The following is a 26163-nucleotide window of genomic DNA, read 5'->3' as shown; positions in this document are numbered from 1 at the left end:
TCCATCTACTGACTACATGCGACTGTCAAATTTCAAGAGCTGCTAAGCAGGCCAAATAAAGGCAATTTATCTTGGAAAAAAGAGCAAAAGGCATGCCCCTGACACTGTGGCATCCCATTGCGAAATCGCAAGCATGGAAACACCAAAGAATCTCAGCAAAAACTCTGGAAGATTTTTACTTTTTTTTTTTTTTAATGCGGTGTGGACAAAACAACAATTTTCTCTATCTTTGTTCCTGGAAATGACTGAGCTAATCTAGGCAAATCTTTCCCAAATACATCAATCTGAAGTGGATACTTGACCCAGGAAATACCTACTAAAACGGTTCAAGACTGGCAAAGTAAAAAAAAAAAAAAAAAAAAAGTAAAAAATGGGTAGGTCTAAACTTTGGAAAATGCTGGGAGACCTACCTGTACTATATATGTGCATATACACAAGGTGCCACAAGGGAGAATAATTCATTTTTCAGTAGCAGGCGTCATCCTGCTCTGGCACTATTTAGGTTCTTCTCTAGTTTGTCTGGCATCCAAACTGCCTCCTGGGGTAGCCAGAAAGGTTGGAGCATGTCCAGGTTTCACCCGCACTGGCTGTCAGGATGCTCACGAAGATGCGTACTCAGAGGTAAGGGTTGCTGCCAATGCCCACAATTTAGAAGTAGCTGAAGTGCCCCAAAAGCTAGGAGGATGGACTGTCTTGAAAAACAGAGAGGGTTAACACACTGTTGGTTTTCTTTAAAGTCAGGCAGAAAAGTAACATTTTTCTCTAGGACAGTAACAGCTTCTAGGGCAAAGAGAACACATTGCCTTATACCCAAAATTTCCCAGGCACTATAATTAACAATAGGCCTCTGACGAGCTATCTAAGCTGTATCCAGCTGCATCCCAAATGTGAAACACTTGCACAAGTGAAAATTCAACTAGAACCTTTTTTAACTCCCATCCAGAATCTACATGATGCCCCAAAAACTGGGACCTGGAGCCACCACAACTACATGCCTGTGGAGTCCCCACTACACTCTTCTTTCCCATTTCCCTTAAAAAATCTTAAAGAGGAAAGGTTTCTAACTGGTATGACTGGTGTGAGTGTTTAAGATAGAGATTCTGTTTGGGGGAGAGATTCCCCCTGCTGTCCTCCTTCCACAGATTTCACACTTCTTTCTTCATGAGGTGTTGCCCTTGGTATACAGAGGGTGACCTGACACTTGGAGGTTCAAGTTTTGCTGCACTCCTAGAGATGCCTCCTTCTCACACCCAGGTGAGGTTGCATAGAGCCAGAAGAAAAGGAAAGACTGAGATTTTCAGCATGCTGGCAGATTGCATACCTAACTTCATGCAGTTTAAGCAGCAAGTCACCCCTTGGAGATAACGGGCAGGCTGGCAGCAGGAGGCAGTGGAGCAATCCACGTGTGCACGTGTTTCAAACTGCATCCAAGTCCTCATGCATTCAGTTATTAACATAGTTTTCAGCAGAGCTGGACTGGGGATTCCTCTCTTTAGCAGCACTGTTGTGACAGCAGATCAGTATTTCCGAGGAAAGTCGGCATTCGGCTTTGATACTTGTTAAATGTCACAACAGCTAGTGGAAATAAGAAAGCAAATTCCCCAGTCAGGGAAAAGGGGAGATTGAACTGGAGTTACCCCCCTCAAATTCATATCTCCACTGAAGGAAGTGCTTGTGTGCTTTACAAAAACTCCCATGCATTTGCTCTCAAATCTTCCTCACCTCTCATGTTGTGCACTACACAAATTTATAGATCTGTTTTTCTCCTATTTATTTTGTTTAGCATCCCATTTCTAAAGAGCAGCTTCACCGTGCATAATGCAGCAGCTGCCAATATGTCACTAGCATAGACAGCCTTGTTTTCCACAGGGAAGTGTGTGTAGTCAGAAAGAAACGAAGCATCTAAAAATAATGCCCTTAACACTCTACATGCAGCTGGTTTTCTCCAATTTTCCACTGGCCCGCTGCTGTATGCTGATGACAGTGTAAGAGGAGATCAGAGAGCCAGCTCAGTACTTTTCCATGGAAGGACGAAATCTCTAAGAATAACAATTTATCAGAGAAGCTGTGTCTGTTTGACCTGGCTCATTTTCAGAGATTAGAAACCAAATAGCTCACAATGTATTGTGTTGACTTTGTGGGGTTTCTTATCTAAGAACTGATTTTCATGTTTCATCAGTTCTCAGGGGGGGAAAGAATGCACATCTGTCTTCCAAAGTGGATCAGTGAGAGGATAATAACAAATAATGATAACTTACCCATGTGGAGTGCCTTTCATCTTAAAGGATCCCAGAAATGCTATGGTTTGTGGTCCAGTCCTGAACTGCTGAAGTCACTGCTGATTTCAGTGAGAGCAGAAGCACAATCTAAGACAGGGCAGTATCACTGCAGCCCTGCAGGTAACTGGCCAGCCTGTGTAAAGCCCCATGTATATCACTGGGGAGGTAAGTGTTTTAGCTGACAAGTTATACGCACATTCCTGGTTCGCTGGGGCTGAAAGAGACCTTATGCAGAAGTAACCACCAGCCCTGGTCTTCCACATTGCCAGGTGAGCAGGGAGGTTGAAGGGAGTGGTAGAGAACTTTGCTGTGACAGAGGAGACAGTCATGAAAAGAGTTTGAAAAACCTGATCATTGCAGAAACTGACGGGCTCCGTATCACGATCTCATCTATAGAAACGGTCACTGTATCTCTGGCTAGACCTTTACTAGCAAACTGCATAGTGGCAAGGCTCACACATTGACCCTGAGGCCAACTGGCACAGACTGGCCACATCTGTGCTATTGAACACTCTTAGCCTACAAATCAGGGCGGACACACTCAAGCTGCCTGTTGGGAATGGTCATTGCACTGAGGAAGTTAACACCATGTGCTGCTAATGTTTAGGTGAGCACTGGCTGCCCCCTGCCACCACCACCCTAGGAACTACTAAATTATTAACTTAATAATTAAAGAGTAGGTTCAATCAAGTTACAGTGCCTGGGCCCAGGCCCCTTATTTCTGTAGCCCTAATTTTACTAATATAGAAATAACTAGTGGCTTTAACAAAGCAGTGTCTCATTTGTTGCTGGAGTGGCCTATCCTCAAAGATGTGGCCATGCACAAAGTCAGGGACAAGCTGGGAAAAGGCTAAAATTCCTTGCAGGTATTACTGGGCAAAGCCCTGCTCCCATGCAAAGCCAAAAAAGTGGAAATGAAGCAGCCAAGGACGTTTGTGGAGTACACCAATGACATGAAAAAGCAAAATCCTTGACCCAGCAAGACCCACAGCACATACAGGACAATTGAGTGATCGGATGCAGCCAGCTCGGGTTTATGAAGGGCAAGCCCTGCCTGACCAACCTGACCTTCTTCTACAACAAGATGACCCACGCAGTAGATGAAGAAAAGGCTGTGGATGTTGTTTACCTGAAGTTTAGTGAAACACATGACACAGTTACCCACATTATTTTGGAGAAACTGGCTGCTTGTGGCTTAGGACAGGTGTACTGGCTAGATGGCTGGGCTCAGAGAGTCACAGTGAATGGAGCTCAATCCAGTCAGTGGCCAGTTATCAGTGGTGTTCCCTGGGGCTCAGTATTGGGGCCAGTTTTGTTAAACATTTTTATCAGTGATCTGGATGAGGGGATCGAGCACACCCTCAGTAAGTTTGCAGATATTACCAAGTTAAGTAGGACTGCTTGAGGGTAGGAAAGCTTTGCAGAGGGATCCGGAAAGGCTAGATCCATGGGCCAAGTCCAGTCGCATGACATTCAACAAGGGTAAGTGCTGGATCCTGCAACTGGGTCCTAACAACCTGATGCAGTGGTATAGGCTTGGGAAAGAGTGGCTGGGAAGTTGCCCAGCAGAAAAGGACCTGGGGGTGCTGGTCAACAACCAGCTGATATGAGCCAGCAGTGTGCCCAGGTGGCCAAGAAGGCCAACAGCATCCTGGCTTGTGTCAGGAATAGCGTGGGCAGCAGGACCAGGGCAGTGACCATCCCATTGTATGCAGCACCAGTGAGACCTCACCTCGAGTACTGCGTTCAGTTTTGGGGCCCTCACTACAGGAAGGATATTGAGGTGCTCAAGTGTGTGCAGAGAATAGCAACAAAGCTGGTGAAGGCAAAGGCAAACAAGACTTATGAGGAATGATTGAAGGAATTGGGGTGGTTTAGTCTGGAGAAGAGGAGGCTGAGGGGAAACCTTATTGCATGCTACAGCTACCTGAAAGAAGGCTGCAGCCAGGGTGGTGGTCTCTCTTCTCAGGTGACAAGTGGTAGGATGCAAGGAAATGTCATCAAAATGTGCCAGGGGAAGTTTAGATTGGATATCGGGAAGGATTTCTTTCCAGAGAGGGTGATCAAGCATTGGAGCAGGCTGCCCAGAGAAGTGGTGGAGTCCCCAGCCCCAGAGGTATTTAAGAGACGTGTGGACCTGGCACTAAGGAACATGGTTTAGTAATGGGACTCAGTAGGTCAGGTTGATGGTTGGATCTTCAAGGTATTTTCCAAGCTAGATGATTCCATGTCAGATTCCACTGTTGGTTACCTGTGTGCACTGAAAAGCATTTCCCTCCACATACGAAAACATGTGTATTAATCTAATGAGATGTACATTCCAGCTCTTTCCCAACTTAAGCCTTCATTACTTTGATGACTCAGAAATACCAGGTGCAACTTCAAAGGAATGATTTCGGTAGGTTGTTAAGATATGATCTCCATATTAGCTCTCAAGGATACACACATTAAAAATATAACGGCAAATGATTAAAGTATCAACACATCATTTGAGTGCGTGGAAAAACTCCTCAAATTCTCAACAGAGAACTGAAATAAAACCACCTGATGTTAGTGCTGAAGAATAACAACATCAGGATTCCCTGGGAGGAGGTTTGCTGAAGTCCCCAGCCAGCCTAAGGGGCAGGGGAAAGGTCTTTCCCATCTCAGTGGACATCTGTCAAACAAAATGGGATACATTTTCAAGGACTGTGCCAAATTTAGACGTTGTGTACTCCTGCTTGGCTGTTATGACCACTCCAGAGGTCACGCAAAAAGAAATATTTCTCACAGCACAAACCAAAGTGAAGCGAATTGCGTAGCAACCTACTCTTTCAAGTATAGTACAGGCTTCTCCATTCCCTCCAGGAAAATCCTGTCTACGTGCTATGATGCCACATCCCATCTTGAGTGCTAAATTTGTCCAACACACAACATCTGGGATATTCACATGTACACGAAGAGCCCTGTCCTGTGACACAGTGGGAGGAGCCATGTGGAACCACACTTGCTCCGAATGTTTGCCAGGCAAAATAGCACTGGGCGCTATATATAAAAATGTGCAATTTAGAGGCCCTAATCTGCTCCTTCTTAAGGTGATGGCAAAATTTCTACCATCTGCTGCAACTGTTGATCCTTCAGGAGACCTTCAGAAGAAGCAGCAGTGAGGCTCTGTCATTGTGTTGGCAGCTGAAGCTCACACCATGGTGGTAATGCATACAGCCTGTGGCCAACACTCACACATACAGCTGCTGCAAACACCTAGAGAGGGAAACCCCAGTGAGAATTACAAATGAATTTATTCTTTGCCAAATACTTACGGCTCGTATCATGAAGTCTGCAAAGGATTTTACTGCTGCCCACGAGGGATATGGCTCCTTCCTCATCTAGCAGTCCCTTTCCAGATGTTTCTCCGACACTTTTCTATACTCTTTCTTTCCAATAATCTTGTTTTAAAATCCCATGTAACCCCAAAAAACTCAAAAAGCATCATACTATGCTTGAGCACAAGTCAGGCCACAGCATAGTCAAGATACACTCAGGCACGAATCGAGGTTGTATGGCAGAGCAGGTAAAGATTGCTCAAGTCAGTCTCAAGAATACTCCTTCCTTTCTTTACAAACGTCTATCAGACAGCAGTTTCATGTATTTTCTGTTAGCCTCTGCTCATCCAATAAATATATAGCATGGTATGAACCCTGGTGGTCCCCATGCATTCAGAAACTAGAAGTACCTGAAGGGTAAAGGTTCATTAAGGTGTCCTCATACCCCTACCACGTTGTTGGTGTTTTGCCACTTGTTTTGGCCTCCACAGGGTCAGCTCCTTATATCCCAGCCCAAAGCCCAGTGAAACCGGGGGAAAATGTCTGAAGCTGATGTCTTTGCTCCAGAAGAGATACAAAGTGATCTAAACTGGATTAAGAGTGGGCAGGCTGGAGAGCTATGTACTTTGAAACAAGTGGTTCTTAGCACATTTGGGTTTGACCATTACTTTGTGCCATTTTAAAATTAGATCAGCCAAAAAAATGTGTTTTACAATCAGACTATATTTATTTTGTTCTTTCATGTTCCAGTATTTTATAACGAACATGTATGGCCCCAAAGGCAACTCTATTTTAAAAAAATCTACTTCATAGATCATGGTTTCTGGGAGAGAAATAGAAAATAATAATAATAATAACTTTGATGTCCTATGGCCTAAAGCAGAATTCTTCGTGAGATACACTCCACTACAAAGAAAGGAGCCTTCTGCATCTCAGGAAACTATGAATGAACATACAGCTTTTAACATACACAGCTTTTTAACATACAATAAAACTGATGTTGATTGAAATAGTCCCACGGTTTATGATGTGTCTGAGTACATAGGACAGCCACAGGACACTGCATGATAAGGTCTACACTGCCAAGCGAGGAACTTCATTTATAGTATTATACACCAGTCTGGCCCTCATCTTCTCATGAACTTCCCCAAATATTAAACAGGCTACACTGTGTTTCCTTGGTTGTAAGCATGCAGGAGAATGGGGGGAGAAGAATTCTCCTTTTGCAGGGTTTTCTCCCAGATGTACTACTCTAAAGGCTGGTAGAGCAGAAACATTTCCACCCTTCAGCATAGATGGCAGGTCCTCCTGAAACGCCATTGCTACCAAACTGCAGAGCTGGGAAAATCATTATGTTTCCCCACACCTCCACATCTCTGGCAAATAGCCTTGGCTGTTTGGTCTGTGCACTCGTTCAGCCAGGGACTGCTTCCTCCAAAGTGTTTGTACAACACTTGGCACACCAGGATCTCCAGACACTCTTGCAACACAGCAACCGATAAGAATCACCATCATGCCCCAAGCCTGCCAGGGCAGCTTCTGGGGTTGTATCCAGGAGCCACAGTTGTGTAATGCCTCCACGTTTAACTGTTATGACTTGAAATTTCCATTCAGAGCATGTTAGGCAGCATTTGGGGGGAAACAAGAAGTACCAACTTAGATTACACTTGGAAGCTCCTAAGTAGGACACAGAAGTCTGAACTTTCACCTTCACTCTGAGCTCATGATGTGCAAGCATTTGCCTTCTTACTCCAAATTTTTCTTTCATCTTAGTTCGCACATGGAATTGGGGTCGTCTGTAGACACGAGGTTCTTCTTTTACATCTACAGTTACCAAACTCAGCCTTCACATAGAAAAAAGGATACCTCTACACTGCGATAGAGAATGCTGCCATTTGCATGTATTTCACTTCTTTCCAGGCAGATCCATCTACAGCCCCTTGATTTCAAACACATACCTGGGGAGGTGTCTCTTCACATCTCCTAGAAAGGGAAAGCTGAGAAGCCTCTAAAGTTTTCTGACACTGTAGGAGCACCTCTATTCCCAAAACAGCCTTTCCCCTGGCTTGCAAAAACGCTGTCACCAAAACCCTCCCTCACTTCCCTGTTCCTTAGCCCTGATTCAAACAGGGAAGAGGTCAGCAGTACACAGCTTATTTGGCCTGGTGGTGTAGTCCCTAAGAAAAGCATCAATATCCTGTTTGGGACAGAAGACAGGTCATTCTTCTGCCACAGCACTTAAAGCTAATAGAAAAAACATACAGTAAATGCAGTAAGTGTAATCCCCAAATGAGGGATGCTTTGTTTGAAATATTTCTTAGGTGACTAGGAAGAGCAGGACTAAATATAGCCTCAGTACAGAAATGAAGGTGGTGTATTCACTCACCCTGTCTCTAAGAATCTGGAAGACTGGGGAATAAATAAAAAAGTTTGAAAAGTGAGTGAAAGAGTCCCTGACTCCCTGTGAATCTGTCCCAGAACTGGCACAATAAAAGTATATTTAAAAAGCAACATTGTTTACAAGCAGTGTATAAATGGAAAAGAAGTCAAAAATCTTCTCACAGAGAGAGAAATGTGACAAAGCACCTAACCAGCCTGGGTCTGTACACGTTTTTGCTCTAATTGTTTAACAGACACAAATACATAAATATCACCTGATTTCTTAACTGGGCAGTAGAAAAACTACTTGGCCCAAATCTATAACCCTGAGCAGGACGTAATTTCTCTTGAGGACAATCTAGTGGAGCAGGCTGAGCCTCCTTTGCCATTTGCAAGGCCCATGATGTTTATTTGCAGGACTACTACCCTCAGATTAAATACTTCAGAGATTTTCCCCCCATCCTCACTATGCAAAGCTGTGCCAGAGCCTAGCAATCATGTGCAACTCTGTAATAACACACTGGCAAATTCACAATGGAAGCAAACCATTTCAATCGGGAATCAGATTTCATTTTTAAGCATCCAAGAACTTATTCATCCAGAAGAAAAAGAAACAAATTTCCCCAAAATTAGGAATCTGCTTACTAAATAAGAAGTAGTATAGAACTAGTAGAAAATACTCTTAATTGAAGAAAATGTGGTGGAATAGTCTACTATTAGCCTTGCATTATTGTTGGTTACAAGAGAGAGAGAGGCTTTGGAAATTAATTTGTCCAAATGTCATTTTCAGCTGTGTGTGTGCAACCCTAGTGAGACGGATATCGCAAGGATATGCTGTAGGGCAGGATTTAGACAACCCAGTGTAGCGATCATCTCTTAAAGGTGATGTCAACCTAATGTGTACATAATTTCAGTCATATGCACATCACTGGTGGGACAAATTTCTAGACTAGAATACCACTATAGGAAGAAAAGGCAGGAATAAACACAGATATTCATCTGTCCTCTATCAGATAAGTCTCAAGGAAAGGAAAAGATGGCTTCGTTGAACACCGGGTTAAAAATAGAGATGAAAAAAATGGCACCAGTATAATCTTAGAAGGTTACTAACAGCCACTTAAATAAGGGAGAGAGAGATGAATTATCTTTTTCTTGAGCAAATATCAAAAAGACCTGAAGACAGTATCCTAAAGTACATGGCTTTCTCTTGGACAAGCAGTACAGTGGGACAAGTACCCGCAAAATGCTGACTGCAGATTTTTTTTTTTAAGGTGGAGGAAGATGTTAAGGCTTGGCTATGCCTTTTGTCCAATTCCAGTTGACTGACAAGTGACAAATTGAGAGATAATTTGAATGAAGTGACAGAGTTTGGTATTCTAAGAAAAAAGGAAATATGAGAGCAGCAGAAAAGGAATAATAGATCTCAGGAGAGCAAGCTTCACTAGTCAAGCAAGTGGCTGGTAGAGTCTTCCGGGAAGATAATTGGGGATTGCTGTGAGATAGCAAAGGATACTATATTGAATGTGCAGTGGCAAACCACAAGAGAAGGTTTCTATTTCAAAAGAAATGTCTTGATGCCACCTATGAGCCTGCAATGCAGGGATCCTCAGCGACCAGAATATCAAAAAGAGCTTGTGCAAATAATGAAAGCAAAAGCACATAACTAAGTGGAGTGGAACAGCATAAAGCACATATGAATAAAAATGAATGGCATGTGACAAAGGATATAAAGGCAACAAGAAATAAATTAGAAGAGTAAAAGTAGTACTTTTCCAAGCAGAAAAAGAAAAGAGAAGACAGATGTAAAATATATGATAACATGCTTCTTTCAGTATTCATGAAAAATGTTAACGATGACTTAGTATTAAACATGTTAATTGCAAGGTAGGTCACAGTGTAGAAAACACAGGTGAAAAATATTTGGATAAATGAAGCATGTTCAAATCACGAGGGTCTGAGGAAATACTCCCTCACATGATAAGCAACTAGCTGCAGTAATCTGAGAGTCTTTAGTGATCACTTTGAATGGCTGGTAGATGGAGAACACAGTATTTGTCTTTCAAAAAGGATGGGGGAATTACACACCAGTCAGCTAAACTGCCTTCTCTGAAATCCAGAAACTCTTATTTAATAAAAATACCATTTTCCAAGTACCTATAAGATGATAACAATTATACTGGTCTTGTCAAGAACAAATCGTGTTGAACTAATATAACTCCCTCCTTGGAAAGGATTACAGACACAGTGGATTAAGGAACATAATAATACAAGGCATTGTTTGGCTGCTGGATGCTGTCTCACATTCTTCTCAGCAAGTAGAGGTGGTATGGTTTAGGTCTAACTCTGGGTCTGCTGGGGAGGAAGCACCAGGACCCTTCCGAACCCTGCCATGGCATGGGTTGTGACAAGGCATGAGAGAACTGCCTGCTGCGTGCTATGATGCTGAATCCAAACTTGCTCAGAGGTACTGTTGAAGTCCACAGTTCTCTGACTCTGACATCATGGAAACACTCATTTTTTTAAATGAAAACACAGCAGAATAATATTAAAGGAGGGCTCATCAGGAGTTAGGTCCTGGACCTGCATAATATGGGGATTGGAATTTCCTAAATATAACCACCATCCAACAGCTGGATTCAACTGCCTCAGCTGGGTTTGAATAATCCCTCTGCTTAAGGAAGGAGAGCAGAATGGGGAGAAAGATGATGAGAATATAATTATTTATACATTCTCTCTTGCAGAACCAGGAGGACACTAAAACATCTCTCAAGCAGCGGTTCAAGATTCCCACCTTTTTTTGTTGTTGTTTTTCCTCTAGTGTTATGGAGCCACTTCGACTTTCTATAGCTATATTTTCTTTATCACCCACATGGAGTGGTCGCTGTGTTCCTCTTTGCATTGCATTGGCTCAGGTTACTCTCAGCAACAGACCAGAGCCAGACAGGCAGTTGAGCTAGAAGACAGATGGCCTTCTAGGTCCTTACACAGTCTTGCTTCTGCAGCAGGGGAGCTGGGAATTACTTAAAGAAGGCTTGAAGGGAAGCGGTAAAAGATACTGTAAGGGCTTGAAGGGAAGTGGAGAAAGATACTATGAAAGTGAGAAAGAAAGATTCTGACTATGCCAAGAGAAGCGTGGGGCTCTTAGACAAAAGGAAGAGGGGCTAGGGGAGGAATGATGATGTTGTGGGATGAGGATGGCTTGTGAGAGACAAAAATGCCAGAAACAATAGAGAATTCAAGGGGATGTGTAAGGAAGACAGCCAGCAGACGCACATTCCTGGGGACGGAATATTTTTGGAAACCTTATTTAGCTATTCACAAAAAGTTTACTTTTTTTTCTCTCATACACACAGAAAAATACACAGGTGGTGCACACATAACAATCTTATCCAACCTTCTCATGTTAATAAATACATGCAGCTAATTTCACATATCACAATGCTCTCAAAAAATATCTGAATTATGTTTTTTTTACCCAATCCATTTTCACGCAAAGGGTGATAGCAACATAGGTTATCTTAAAGCATTCCACTTTGAAGCTGGTCTCCCTGGGCATACCATATGGTCAATGGACAGAGAGAGGTTGCTACAAGAGGAAACTGAGAGCATAAGTCTGATTTACATGTCCAGAATCATGCTGGGGAGCAGGTTTTCTTTCTGGATTACACAGACAGTCTAGGAGCTAGCCTTCTGAATGAGATACCTAAAATTAGTGTAAGTATGAAATAATGTGTTTCAATACAACAATGTGATTGGTTTAAGAACCCACTTGGAAGTTCAGGTCGTTTTAATATAGAAAATATATGTGTTAAATAAAAATATTTTAATACATCTACATTCTTCTACAGAATTTTTCAAATTTTCACCATGAAACTGTAACCCCTCCCCGAACTATTTTCTAGTTTTCTACAATCAAAAAATATAACTCCAAAAATTCAGCTAGTCAGATGACAGCTAGCTGCTTGTTTTAAGTTCAGGTTGCCATACACAGGAAGATTTTTAGTTCTCAGTTTTCCTAACGTAAAACATAAAAATATAATTAAACCCAGATATTTTAACCAATGAAATTTCCATTTTGGCTAACATGATGGTACTCATTTAAACGTAGAAGAAAAAAAAATAAAAAGCATTTCAGCTTAAAAATTCCACTAAAAAACTACTCTGAAGAGGTTTCTACTGCAGGCAATGGTGCAGTATGTATATCTAGACTGGACAGGAGAGGAAGAAGTAGATGCTTTGTTTTGGCAATGTACTTAAGCATGAGCAAACTCTGACCATACAAGTAGTTCTGATGAGAACACACACTGCAGGACTTTGAAGTTACACTAGCTAATCATAATATAAAAAGTCCTGGCACAAACACCTTTGTGTTTGCTGTCCTTGGAAATTGTCAATTAACGTGTTTAAAATGCTGGTTTGCCTTACAGTTTCAGGCTGGCTCATCTGGCAGCCACTTACTCATCTAAGATGCTGAATCTTCTTTAAGACCTGAGAAGAGGATAAGCATAGATTTATTCTGTCATTTAGTGACACACTTTCTTAAGACAGATTAATCTGCTGAATGAATGAGGAGCCTTCTGTAAAAAATGCATATTTAGTTTACTGGATAGATAAACCCAGCTAACATTTGGAGAGCATTAAGAAGGTCAATTAATTGCTTTGCAATGGGAATTCGTAACCAATTCATTGGTGAAAAATAACTTTATTGTCATGATGGAAGGCCAAATTAGGATAATTCACATAATTTTCATCAGTAAAGATGTTTTGAGTCTGAATAGAGATGTTTTTATAGCTAGTAAGAACATCATGTGCATATAAATAGGCAAAGTTTCAGCAATTCTAACTTTAGTTCTTGAATAATAAAAGCTAAGTAGCTACTTGGTTAAAGGTATTTTTTAGATAAGTTAATCCCATTCTGTGTTCTGCAGTATTTCACATGAACTATGACTACTGCAGGCAGAAAGGCCAGTCCAGCTCCAGATTAATCAGTAATACAAAAGAGATGAAAATACTTGAGAGCTAGTCTTTGCAATTTGTTAAAGTCAGCACAGAGCCTTAGGGGTGTTGTAAAAAGTGCATGTTGTTCTTCCCTCTGTGATAGTTTCACTCCCATTTAATTATATTAGATGTATATCTTATAAATATATATCTTACCTTATCAACTATAATTGATATATATCACATCAGTTATAATATAATTGCCCACAAAATTATGGTGTAGTCAGGGCTATGGACGTATAATAACATGCTAAGGTATCCTGAAGACCCACAAATCAATCTGATGTCAATGTGAGCCTTTAGGTGACCAACATGGTGCCTAACTACAAAGGGACTTGAACCTACAGCACTCAACATTGCAGATGTTTAAGGTTTGGGTGCTGGGCTCCGCAGTAGGATCCCAGCATTGGGCTAGGCAGCCAGGCTCTTTATAGGGTGCCTAGGGATCTGCCCTTACAAAAGGATTCACAAGAGTTCATTCAATGGATAACAGATGCTCTAGATGGCTCAGAGGAAATGCCAAGGACATATATTCAAATCCTACATCCAACCCCAAGGCTCAGATGCCTTATTCCAGGCTGTATGAAGTACTTGCCTCCAAACCACTCCACTCTCTGACTCCTCCACTATACTGAAGCACCTTGGCATTTTCTTTCAGAAAGAGCATGCCTAAGTCACCCCTTTCTTGCACAGGGTCCTACTGCTGTCCCAGACAGTATGTGGAACAGATGGAGCTTTCATCAAGGGATCTGGGGCCTGTTCCCCCTTTCTGGTGAGATTCTGACCTACCTCTCCCACATGAGCATACTAGCTACTAGGCGAATTTCTCAGCTGTGTGGATTGGCCTCTTCAGGGATAAGTAAATTGGGGGAACAGTGGAACTGGTTCAGCCACAGCCCAGTCCCACAGCAGAGCACTGGGATTGGTGTGGAGCCTTCCCCTTCCAGCCTCTGAGGTACAACAGGGCTTCCCTTCCTCTCTGCTCTCTGAAGGCTGTGGTGTGGGGCTCCTAACAGTCAAGAAGCAAGCCTTCCCTGTTACTGTCAGCGAAAGACAGGGTTTTGAATAACACAGACAAAAACTGTGAGAAAAATAATTCAGGATGCTCAGTAACTATTGACAGTGGGATCGAGTGCACCTTCAGCAAGTTTACCCATGACACCAAGCTCTGTGGTGTCATTGGCACGCTGGAGGTTCAACAAGGCCAAGTGCAAGGTCCTGCAGTTGGGCCGGGGCAATCCCAAGCACAAATACAGGCTGGGTGGAGAATGGATTGAGAGCAGCCCTGAGGAGAAGGACCTAGGGGTGTTGGTGGATGAGAAGCTTGACATGAGCTGGCAATATGTGCTGGCAGCCCAGAAAGCCAACTGTACCCTGGGCTGCATCAAAAGCAGCGTGGCCAGCAGGGCAAGGAAGGTGATTGTCCCCTCTGCTCTGCTCTCGTGAGATCCCACCTGGATCTCTGCATCCAGCTCTGGGGCCCCCAGCACAAGAAGGACACTGACATATTAGAACAAGTCCAGAGGAAGGCCACAAGGATGACCAGAGGGCTGGAGCACCTCTCCTGTGAAGACAGGCTGAGGGAGCTGGGGTTGTTCAGCCTGGAGAAGAGAAGGCTCCAGGGAGACCTTGCAGCGGCCTGCCAGTACCTAAAGGGGGCCTACAGGAAAGCTGGGGAGAGACTCTTTGTTAGGGAGTGCAGTGATAGGAAAAGGGTTAATGGTTTTAAACTAAAAGAGGGTAGATTTAGATCAGATATAAGGAAGAAATTCTTTACAATTAGGGTTGTGAGGCACTGGCACAGGTTTCCCAGAGAAGCAATGGTTTCCACGTCCCTGGAGGTGTTCAAGGCCAGACTGGATGGGGCTTTGGGCAACCTGGTCTAGTGGAAGGTGTCCCTGCCCATGGCAGGGTTGTAATTAGATGGTCTTTCAGGTCCCTTCCAAGCCAAACCATTCAATGATTCTATGAAAATCAGACTCGAAAGCACCTCAGGTGGTGTGACCAAGGATACCAGCCACATCTGAGACTTAGCCTGAAGAGTATTGCTCACAGTCAAATAATAGGTGAATTAAGCAACCTGAAGGCTAGAAAATAGAGAAAGAAATAATCCATCAGGGCCAGCAGGCTGGCATCAAATAGAATTAACTTTTTGAAATATATCGAAGGGGGAGTTACAAAATCTGAAAGGTTTCCAAATGCAGAATAACATTATAAGGTATTTTACAAAACAAACTGAGAAGAACATCTGACCCACAGGACTCTGACCCCAGAAATCACTCTTCCAGGAGGCAGGCTGCCTGATGAAATCTGTGCTTAGGCAGGTACTTTTTTCATCTGTGTGACTTTTCTGCAGACACTCTCCTGAAGGTAGATCAGAGCATCAGGATTAGCTGCCCAGGAAGACGCCTTCTGTAGAGAGAGGCAGGAAGGAGGAACAGCACAGATGGAGCCCTTGGAAAGTGGGTGTCTAGATAGGTGTAGTATCTAGGGAGAATGAGGAAGAAGGGCCTAGATACATCTAGACTGTAAGGCTAGCTGGACTGAGACCAAGAGACATCCCACAGAAAAAGTGGTGCTGGATACAACTTAGATGGACACAACTAGCCCAGAGGGGTCTAAAGGAGCAGACTGGTGAGTATTCATCCAAGGGTGCCTGTCTGTGCCTGCAGTTCAGACTGAGAGGCTCTGAACTGATGGAAGTCAACTGGAAATAAGACATCCTGGGACAAAGAGCTCTTACTTCCGTCCAAGGAGTTTTTAGAATTGTTTTCAAATATTACTGCAGAAGCTGGTTTCTAAATTTTTAAACTATTAAGAAAACATCATCAAGCCAGAAATATCAAATAAATGAATGGCAAAGCCATGACTTAGCATTTTTAGTAAGAGTGACTTGATGTCTGAATCTCTTTCTTATGATGCCATACTCCTAGCTCTTCAATCCCTCAGCCTGCATTTCAGAGAGCAGAAAAACAACAGACTGACTGCAAACAGAAAAAATTTAACACTGCAGTACTCTTTCTTTCCTTGCTGTAGGACACATCACAGCTCTGAGAACTGGGTTAAACAACCGTATATGCTTTTAACATAAAGGAAGGCTATGCCAAAGGGCAAATGATCAATAGAATTGTATTCTCTTCTGCTTAAATGGCTAATGATGCAGTACTAAATTCTGATTCTGCTCTCACAAAATTCAGAAGCAAGTCTCTGTTTGAATGAAGCAAGAGGAAACCTTGAGAACTCAGTAAGGCTTATGTACTTGTGTTCACTGAACCTGTAAAGCAGACCCAGCACACAAGTCGAGAAAAGTAAAGCCACATTCAGGATTGGATTGCTTGTCCTAATTTTTACTTAGAGAGGCATAAAGAATAGCCAGAAGATTAGCCAGTTCGATGGTTAAAAGCTACAACACCCTGCCAATGTTAGTTCTCCCACTATTACTGTCTTTGCCAGCAGTCTAACGATGGGAGATTTCCTCAAATATGCTACTGTAGACTCAACCACAGTGTAAATAGTTGGGCTGCTGCTCCTCTGGGAGAGTCAGCCACGCCAAGAACTGTCGAACAGCAACAACCAAGGTGGATGGCTCTCTGCTCCTTCTTGTTCACAGCAGTGCTGGACAAGGTACAGGGGATTAAACAGGTCTGTTACAGGGCCACTACAATGCTGTAGTCAAGCACGTTCCTCCTGCTTAAAACAACTGAAATGAGCAAAAACAAAATAAAACCAAATCCAAAGAACTGCATTAATGTAAGTACCTCATGCTTAAAAATTGTACGTAAGTACACACATAATTCCAGCAATCACAGGAAGAGAGAAGCCTTAGCTTTTGGGTAGCCAGACCCTCTTTTATCTCCTGTTCTGTCTACTCTTCAGCCTCTGTGGAAAATGTAGCAATCTTAACAGAATACTCTAAGGCTGATGACAGGGTAAGTGTGTGTGGGGCAGACAGAGATTCATCTACCTTCAAATCAGCCTCTTAGCATAAAGACCAATAACAGCAGTGCTTGAAGTTTCAGCTTTTCTCACGCTTAAAAGCATGACTTTAGCAGATAACTTCTCCCTGCCCTGTACTAAAAAGCGACAGCATTTCCTCCCTATTTAGCAGGCTTGAGAAGTGCCAGGTTAAGCATTCTAGAGGATGGAGTTGTCCGTGGAACCACAGACCAAAAAGACTGATTCTCTGGCCAAGATTTCTGCTAAATCTCCATCTCCGCATGAACTCCTTATCATGAAAACAAATATTTTGTGATGCAGTATTAGACAGGCACTAGTAGTTTCTTTGCCATTTAAGAAAAACTGTTTACAAATGCAACAGAAGATAAATGACCTGGTTTTCATTTCCAAGGAGGTTCCTTTATAGATCTCTGTAGTTGCCTAATAGGGGCTTAAATATAGTTTATACCAACTAATTTCCATCAGATGACACAGAAATTTTAATATACATGAGAACCAGGTCTGCAGGTCCCCATCCTCCCCCCCTTCTTTATTTGTACAAGAAGATTATTACTTTTATGTTTGCTTGCTGTAAACGACAAGGACAATAATGTAAATAGACAGGGCAGTAGGAGAGTACTTAGGGAAGATGTAGCAAACTCATTGTTTGCAGTGATTCTACTAAGTTCAAAAACAGGCCTAGCAATTAATTTGCTTTGATAGAATCATGTTTTTCGTTACACTGTTCCACATATTTAATTATGTACTAATCCACCTCCAAGAAATCAGAGTGAGCTAAACTAGAGAACCATTACCTAAAAACATGACCAGGAGCCAAGCATTTGAAATTCACTTATTGATACAAAACATAAGGCAGACTTCCAGCACAAGCAGTCCCTGGGGTTTAATCTTAAGATCTATAATGAAAAATCTCTTCTCTTTGCAACTGTAGTCTTTCATCTCTTCCCGGGAGGGAGCAATCATCTTCCCAAGCCCTCCCTTGTGGTCCTAATTGTCAAAAGGGAGTCTCTGTGTTGCTGAAGCTCTGTAAGGCTAATGAATTTACTGAAGTAAAGATCATATCTGACGAAGACAGACTACTGAACTACAGCAGTTTACTGATTCCCAGCAACATGTTCTGGGCAAATCACCTCCAGTCAAACTAACATCACCGGGAATTTACTGGTTAGTTTTCATGAAAGCAGAGTTTGTCACTAGCTTAAGAGACACTGTCAAGTTAAAAAGATGTCAGTGTTTCATACAGGGAAGAAAGTTGCTCCTCACTTGGAACAGAACACAGACTGTTGCCCAAATCAGGGCTGGAAGATTCATTAGGAAATTGGCACACTTTCAGAGAGCAGGATGACCGTTCTCTGGCAGGTAGGATGGGGCGGATTTTGGTTCATCAGCTATTTGTCTGAAGCTGTGGGGAGGATGGAGTGCTGAAGTATGACTACATTGACACTGCAGATTTGCAGAGGGCCCACTGAAGTGGTCAGGATGGTGAGGGGATGTGAACTCCAACAACACAGCCTCAGTTGCTGCAAGCCCAACTGTTGGCATAATTACCCTGGCAGAACTGGACTTCTCCCAAGATTTCTAGTTGCCCTTGGCAAAGGAGAGAAGCTTGTTCCTTTAATACCTAGCAGAGTTATAGCCAGCCGTATTCAGATAGACCCTGAAGGAAATGTTTGATGTTCTGCAGAATTCCTTCAGGGTCGGGATTTTTCCTGTCCAAGACAGTTTGGTCAGAAGGCATACATTTACAAAGCTGCACAGTCGATCCCAAGCTTTCTTTCTGAGGAACTAAAACATTCTGGATGGAAATTGAAAATCTGTGTGCCATCAGGCCATCAGTACAGTATTTTCTGCCCTGCAAACTTTTCTAAGCCCAGCAAGTGTTGCCTTAGGCCAGCAGCCAGCCAGGAAACAAGCCAGTTCAAGACACTAGCACCTTCAGCAAACTCAAAGCCAGTTCTCATCACGAGTATGAGATCACAAGGAAAAAAAGAGGTGAGGCTTTACAGTAACAGAGTGGAAGCAGAGAAGAGGCTGTCTCAGTCTTCAAAGCTTCAAAGAGACCTGCAGAAGCCATTGAGAAGTCTATGTGTGACTGTAGCTAGCAAAACAAAACAGGACTTATGGCTATATTCATGCTACCACTTTGTGCTGTAATACCTTAAAAAAAAAAATGAATAAAGCTTTCAAGACTCAGTTTTTACTGTCAGTGAAAGAGGAAGCATTTAGCATTGACCAAGAAAGCCACCTGTTGTGATACACAAAGCCCATTTCCTTACATTGTTGCCCTCTCTTTGATAAAAACTGCGATAATTTTAAGTGGGCTTTGGAGGCACGGACACTTCAGACCAGATCAGTTTATGCAAGGACACAACACAGCCACTGGACTACCCCAGTCCCACCATAGCCCATCACCAGCGGTTCAACAAGGGGCAAATTCTCCTAAAGGAACACATTTCAGAGCACCTCCATGACTCAGGTTCCTAAAACATTTCCACCCAGGACAAAAGATGTGAAAATGTAACAGAGCACATCCATTTCAGGGTCAGAGAGTACTTTTACATGGCAGCGTTGAGTGCAGACCTCCTAAGCCACTGACTGAAAGCCATGAGGTTGGGGTAAGCACTGAGGACGTCAGGGAAGAGCTCTTTCAATATCCACAGAAACTAATGCAACAAGCAAGGAGCTGCCTAAGTCAGCCAACAGTGCAGACCCACAAAGTAGCTGGTTGCTTAAATCCCACGCCCACCCTAGAAAGCTGGCACTTTAGAGAGGGCAGCAATGAGGCATCTCTCCCCACAGAATTCATAGCCCTAAATCCTCTCCTAATATTTGGCACTTACACCCATTCATCTGGAAATGAAAAAGAAAAGAAAACTGCCAAGAATGGAAGTGTCAACATCCCATTTTCATCATTTGGTTATTGCACACCTCCAGGAGGTGGTAGCCACTGAAAGTAGCTACCTAGATCTCTATTTTAGGCCCAGGTAGCTAATATTGCTGTTATATGGCTGAATTTAACCCTTGGTACTCAAATAGCCGTAAAATCTGGACCTTAAAATTCTGAGTTTCTCAGAAGTCAACAGAACTATGATTCCTACATCCTCTTTGAAGATGGTTATTAGGGCCCAAGGTCTGGTGAACTGAAATGAAAATATTTAGTCCAAGATAAACAACTAGATTCCCCTCTGGTCAGGGTATACCTCCAGGGATACCTTCAGATATTCCATCCCATTCTAAACTACTTTTGAAAGAAATAATTCATAATTTTGGTTTGCTACCACTTTATAGCAAGGATAAGTATACAGCTTTTATACATTTGCAGAGCTGCTGAGCAGCAGCTGGGAGGCTCAAGAGACTTAAAAAGAAATTCATTTTCTAACAGGATTGTCTGAACAAAGGTTCAGTCAGACTCATCAGTCCACAACTGCTGAATTAGATCTGATAAATACACCAAGGTAGAGTCTAACAAAATAGCAATAGGATTTGGAAAGTGATGTTCAGCTTTTGCAATCCTGTGCTGTCTGGCAATCGGTGTCCAAGAAAGCAGAACTGAAGGGTTTTCTCTGGAGTTGCTTTTATTTGCTGATAGCCCAGATATAGGAAAGAGAGGCGTCAAAGAGCAAGGAAGGCTAAAATCCCCCCATCCACTGCCACACACACATTTGGAATGCAGCTCAGCAGGGAGGCTCCCAAAATCATTGTTGGAAGAACAAAGGCAAGTTTTAGATGACAGACATTTCAAACAACAGAAAAGTTTGAGGAGACCAATAAGAATAACAATTAGAATGGGAAAGGATTAAGTGGCCAACAGAAAACAACAAAAGGAAAATTAACATCTTTTCAAAAATCACAAAGCAACTTCAAAAGCAGGGTAAGAACAATGAAAACCCCAAATTATGCACAGTTTAGCAGAAAAGCTCACAAAGAAGTTAAGTGACTCCTGCAGAGAAAGGGTGTGGGGAGATCTTATAAAGTTACCAAATTCCAAACAGGATAAAAAAAAAATTCTCACACACATAGCCTGGTAGGCAGCCAGTACCACTCGGTGCCATGATTTTTGACCGCCAAATTCTAAAATGCATTTCTAATGCTAATAGTGTTACAAAGGGGAAAGCTAGGAAATGAAACAATATTAACAAATTCCAACTGGGGTTAGCAGGAATGGCCAGCTAGTGACACAGCAAAGTATATCTGTGATAACACCTTGCTTTTGCACGCACATCATCTGGACATACTTTAACAATTTGGGATGAAAGTTTATATGACAAGCACTAAACCAAGGTGGGATTCTCCCTGCTGTTTGTTTTTAAAAAGCTTAGCCAAAATCATTGCACTCTTTCCCAGAATGAGATTTGGAGGTGATAAATTATCTCACCACTGAAAGCAAAAAAATCCGACAAACTTTCCTCTAAAGAGCGTTATTACTCTCATATCATTGGAGAAAATGATAATATTTAGCAGAAGCTTAAAATTTTGCCTATTTCTGTTATGGCTGTACCTTCTGCCATAAAAGCCCAAGTGAATTTGGACTAATCATAAATCTCACAAGAAACCACACTTCACACACCCTTAGAAGAGACTTCCTCAATTTCGGCAGCCAATGTTTCTGGCAGCTCTGCTCTCTCTGAACCTGCTCCTTCCACAGCTCTTAATGCTGTTCAGACCGTAGATAACACCAAGAAAAGCCTGCAAAGGCTGCTTTTAGCATTTCCAGGCTGGCATGAGGCTGGGCACCAGACCTGAGAACAGGAGACAGCTCTGCTTTACTGATACTGCCCCTGCTGGCGTCCAACAGTAGAGTGACTCAGGAAAAAGGACTAGGGAGAAGAGAAAAAAGAACACTGACATTCAGGGACAGTACTGGGAGGACATATGAGAGAAATTATGACATGGAGTTGGAGGAAAGGACTGGAGCACGTTGAGAAAAGAGCTATTTGGATTAGGAGCTGGAGCCAACATGGGGCCACGAGGCAAAGAGCTTGTGACTGGCAGCCACAAGGGTGAGGGGGACAGGATCTGGCAGGGGCAGGAGCTGGAGACATTGAGGGCAACAGAAATAGTTGAAGGGGAGACACAGGAACGGACGTGGAGTTTAGAGGCAAGGAGAAAGACACTGGCAGCGAAGGACTGCACAGAGGCACTGGGAGGGGAGCAGCTGGGGAGAGAAAGAGGACAGAGAAGAGGAAGTGAGGGGAGTCAGATCTTACCGATCTGGTGTCAGATGTTACTGTTGTCAAACACAACACAGAGCAACATGAGCCTGTTCAGGCAAAGAAACCGAGATAAGAAAGGTCTGGGGACAGGAGAAGACCAAGAATAAAGTAGAAGCCCAAGGAACAAGAGTACCATATACAAAACTCAGCAGATGGCAGACAGGCCTGTAGCGCTGAGGCAGGACACAAATAGAAAACATGGGAGAAGAGAGGCGTATCAGACAGAAAACTGGAGTATGCAGTGCATCAAAAGTAATTCCTGAGGGATGAGAGGATTACAAATTTACCCAGTGAGGAGAACGAGTAGAGCCACAGGATCAAGGCAAGGCCTTTGAGAAGCAGAGACTGGGACTGGGCAGGACGGTGGATCGGCAAAGAGAGGGCCTGAGGATGGACGAGGGAAAGGTGAGGAACATGAAGCAGCACCAAAGGGTCGGCACGTAGCTGAGCACTGAGCAGGGCAGACCGGGAATAGCAGCCGTCTACTACTCTTTGCTAGTGTAAGTGCACATGCTGCAAAGATACCTGCACAGCCCAACATCCCAGCCTCAGCATTCAGAGGATTGGACACAGGACCACTTTCCCTGTCTTTCTAAGTAACCAAGGCATTTGCAGATAAAATGACTGTGTTCAAACTTGCAGCTTGTGGTTGCAGAACCATCATTCACCCCTCTTATAACTCTGTGCTCCGATACAGCTTTTAATGGCAATCACGTGCTGTTTTATTTCAGCCCCGTGTCTCAGTCCACACATGGAATTGGCACACTCTCATAGCAAACACCCATTCAATAGTTTGTTTTCCCCTAACTTCATTGACAAACATTATCTATGTCCCTCAGTTCGAATTGTCTGTGAAGAAAGTCATTACCTCTCACAGTAAATTTCCTTTAGCTTATATCCTTAAATATAGCCTCATCCACTTCCTTACTTATTTCCTTCTCTGTGGCACTCACAATGTTAGCATTTCCAAGGCCTAGAGACTCAACAGTGTTTTTTTTCAGGAGCCCAAGAATGCAGACAGATGTTTAAATAGAGTTTTAAATAATTAGGACCAGCATTGCTGGGAGTGTTTGGTATACTGCCCTAAATATTTGACTGTATTTGAATAAACACCTTTGAAAAACTGGCTCTCTGTGCTTGCACAACATCAATTCATTTATTTTCACAACACTTCCCGGAGGGCAGGGCAGACAATATTATTCCCTCGTTAGGAAATTGAAGCAATGAAAGTGTCTGGTCAGAGTGGATGCCCAATTTGAAATAGGCAGGAATTGCTTTCTGTAGCATACTATTGGCAGCAGTTCTGCATGCGCCTCAAATGAGCCCCTAGGCTTGCAAGTAATTCAGGAAATAAGGAACACGCCATTCATGACCACCTGTGGCTGCATGAATGATTGTCCCAGGATCACACAGAGGCTTTGTGGCAGCGAACACGGACAACAGCCTAGCCCAGAGTAGGCCAGCGTGAGGCTTTTCTTTACCAGGCAGCTGCCCTTCCCGCACCCACAAGCCCATTTTTTGTACCTTCCAGGTATTCCTATTTCAGCAACAAGCGATGAGACTCCAGGCAGCAGTCTCCTTCACTACACCATTATTATTCATCTCTGGAGGAATAATCCTATCCTACAGACGGTATTCTGTTCAAAAACCCTGCGTGATCCCATTGTATGGCGCTGTATATTTGCACAAGATAGGCACGTCAAGGCAGATAACACAGCGCCGAATCTGGCCATGCCTGACTTCTGAGTGAACAGGAGCCTGTGTGCTTAAACCAGCCTTTGTTTCAGAGCTGTGCACCTCACAGACTGGACGTAGGCTAGAGATCCTGGACAGCTGGTTCTGTTGCCAGCTGTACCACCAGACTGCACAGCAACTGTGGCTAGGTTTTCTAGTTCCCCAGGTCTCCCTTTCCTCTTTTGTGGAATAGGGACATCAATATTGACATAATTTGTAAGCATTTTGAGAACTATTGAGGAAAGATGCTAAGAGAGAGTTAGGCATTATCACTGACATTGTGCATAGCAGGTTTGGTGTGCAATCCATACATACATGCATTTTAAATGGCTGCTGGAGGCAACACACCAGGCTAAACAGAGCACTGTTTGGGTAAATCCTAGATCCAGGTCTTCAGGCAGCTAGCTCATCATCATGATTCTGGGGCCTGAGGCCACAGATGTATGACATATGAGTTTATGCTTCAGTCCCAAGCTGGTTATGACTACCATATGATGAAGATGAAAGCATGAGTTAGAACAGCAACAACCAATGGAAGGGTATAAAATAGTGCAAGAAAAATGAGTGTATCTTGCTCACTATGCCAGTTTTGCCAACTCCTACCCACTACTGGCCTGAAGCTTACACCGTGGTTGAAATTACACATGACTTGTTCTTAGTCAGCAAACAAGCTGTGTGCATAACTGATCTAGATGTCAGGATAGCTTTTTCACAGTTATTGTATGTGACACATCTGAGCCAACAAGTCTGGTGTACAAAGCGGGGAGAACGAGCTCTCAGAGTAAACAGAAAACTAGCTTAAGCCTTTGGGTTCAGAAGCTTTTTCTTTTTTTGACCTATTATGCCATTAAACCAGCATTGCAATGATGCTTAACCCACACTTAAACTTTGCGGCCAATTGCATCAAAAATTGAGATTTGCTCTTGATGGCCTTTTTGAAGTGCAAAGCATCCTCAGAGAGCTTGCCTCTAGCTGACACGGATTGCACTGTGCTGTATCATTAGAGATTGGTCAGAAAGAGATTTAGCTGCAAGTTTAAACTTCAAGAGTAATTTAATGAAGGACTTCCATTCTGATACTTTGTTTGAAAAATACAGCATGAGTATGCACATTCGTGTATGATGATACGGTCACACTTCACATAGCAAACTAATGGCACTTTTCTAACTTACTACTCTCTGTAAAAAATGTTATTTTCTAGATTTCAATTTTCTAGATATAAGTGATATTAAAAAAAATCATTTGAGTTGATGAGATTTAAAAGCAGGATTACAGAAAGGTTGAAAAACTCCAGTCAGCTGGAGAAAGTAATTCGCTACTCAACAGATTTGTGCTTTGCTGCTGATCAGAAGACAGTAATACCCACATTAATATCCACATTACCAAGCACCGTAATACCACACAAGAGCAACAAGCGCACACTTGATGAGATTACAGTTCCATACATTTGGAACTGGTAGAAGGAAATAATTCTCAAAGAGCTCCAGAGCCAATCTGGGGAATTTTCTGCAACAGAAAGCCATTGTGATAAATAGCACAAGCATCTCTTTGAAAAGAACAGGATCATTCTCTGGACGCTAAACAGCTACGCTAGTGAAGATAAGAACAAATAGAAACACACACATCCTTTCCAAGGACAGCCTTATTTTTTCAGTCTTGTCTGTGGCCTTCAGTGAAAAGAGGCAGCTCCAGAAATAAAGCACTAGTCTGCTGCTGTGGTAAGTCCATATTCATGCCTCTAAGTAACCTAAAGTTTCCATTGTCTGAGCTTGGCAGAGAGCTAGCCTCAGGCAGGATTCAGGCCTCTAGATAAGCTTTAGGTCAAGACTGAATCAGAGGCAAAGTGTTTATGGAGTTCAGGGACTGCAAATCCCACAAACAGTCGGATGAGAGTTCACGTAAATCTTAAATCTTATGAGATCACCTTTCTTATAAGTTTGGTGCCTTCTTGGGCTGCGATGGCATGAAAATGGCTTCAAAAGAAAACTTCTGAATACAATGCAACCCAAAATCCAGTGGGCCATGCCTGGTATTAGGAAGTGTTACTCAGCTGAACACTGCTGCTCATGACCAGAGGGGCAGGATTGAGCCTAGCTCATCTAGCAGAGGCCAGCTCACTTTGGCCAGGCAAAAGGAGGAGGAGAAAGGGTAGCCAAAAAGCATGATATTCACACACGTTCACCTCAGCACCTGCAAAACAGTCACAACACACCCTGCGCAGCCCACCAGAGGTTTGTCAGCCCCTAGCTAGATATCGCACCCGGGCAGAATATCAGTTAGCCCTGCTCCCTAAACACAGCT

The 26163-nt window shown here is 43.0% G+C and overlaps 1 protein-coding gene across 1 annotated transcript in view; it reads right to left on the bottom strand.

The window, feature by feature from the left end:
* The window catches only part of KCNE2 (potassium voltage-gated channel subfamily E regulatory subunit 2), a 113174-nt gene extending 110265 nt beyond the window's left edge, over positions 1-2909 (bottom strand). Inside the window, exon 1 of the mRNA XM_080604139.1 lies at positions 2259-2909. The gene's annotated coding sequence lies outside the window, so the exon portion shown is untranslated. The remainder of the gene's footprint in view (positions 1-2258) is intronic.
* Between the last annotated feature and the right edge of the window lie 23254 nt (positions 2910-26163).

The sequence above is a fragment of the Anser brachyrhynchus genome (assembly GCF_964034855.1).
Source record: "Anser brachyrhynchus genome assembly, chromosome: 1".
Taxonomy (NCBI): domain Eukaryota; kingdom Metazoa; phylum Chordata; class Aves; order Anseriformes; family Anatidae; genus Anser; species Anser brachyrhynchus.
Note: the sequence above shows the minus strand (reverse complement) of the source record. Positions and strands in the feature narration are given on the sequence as shown.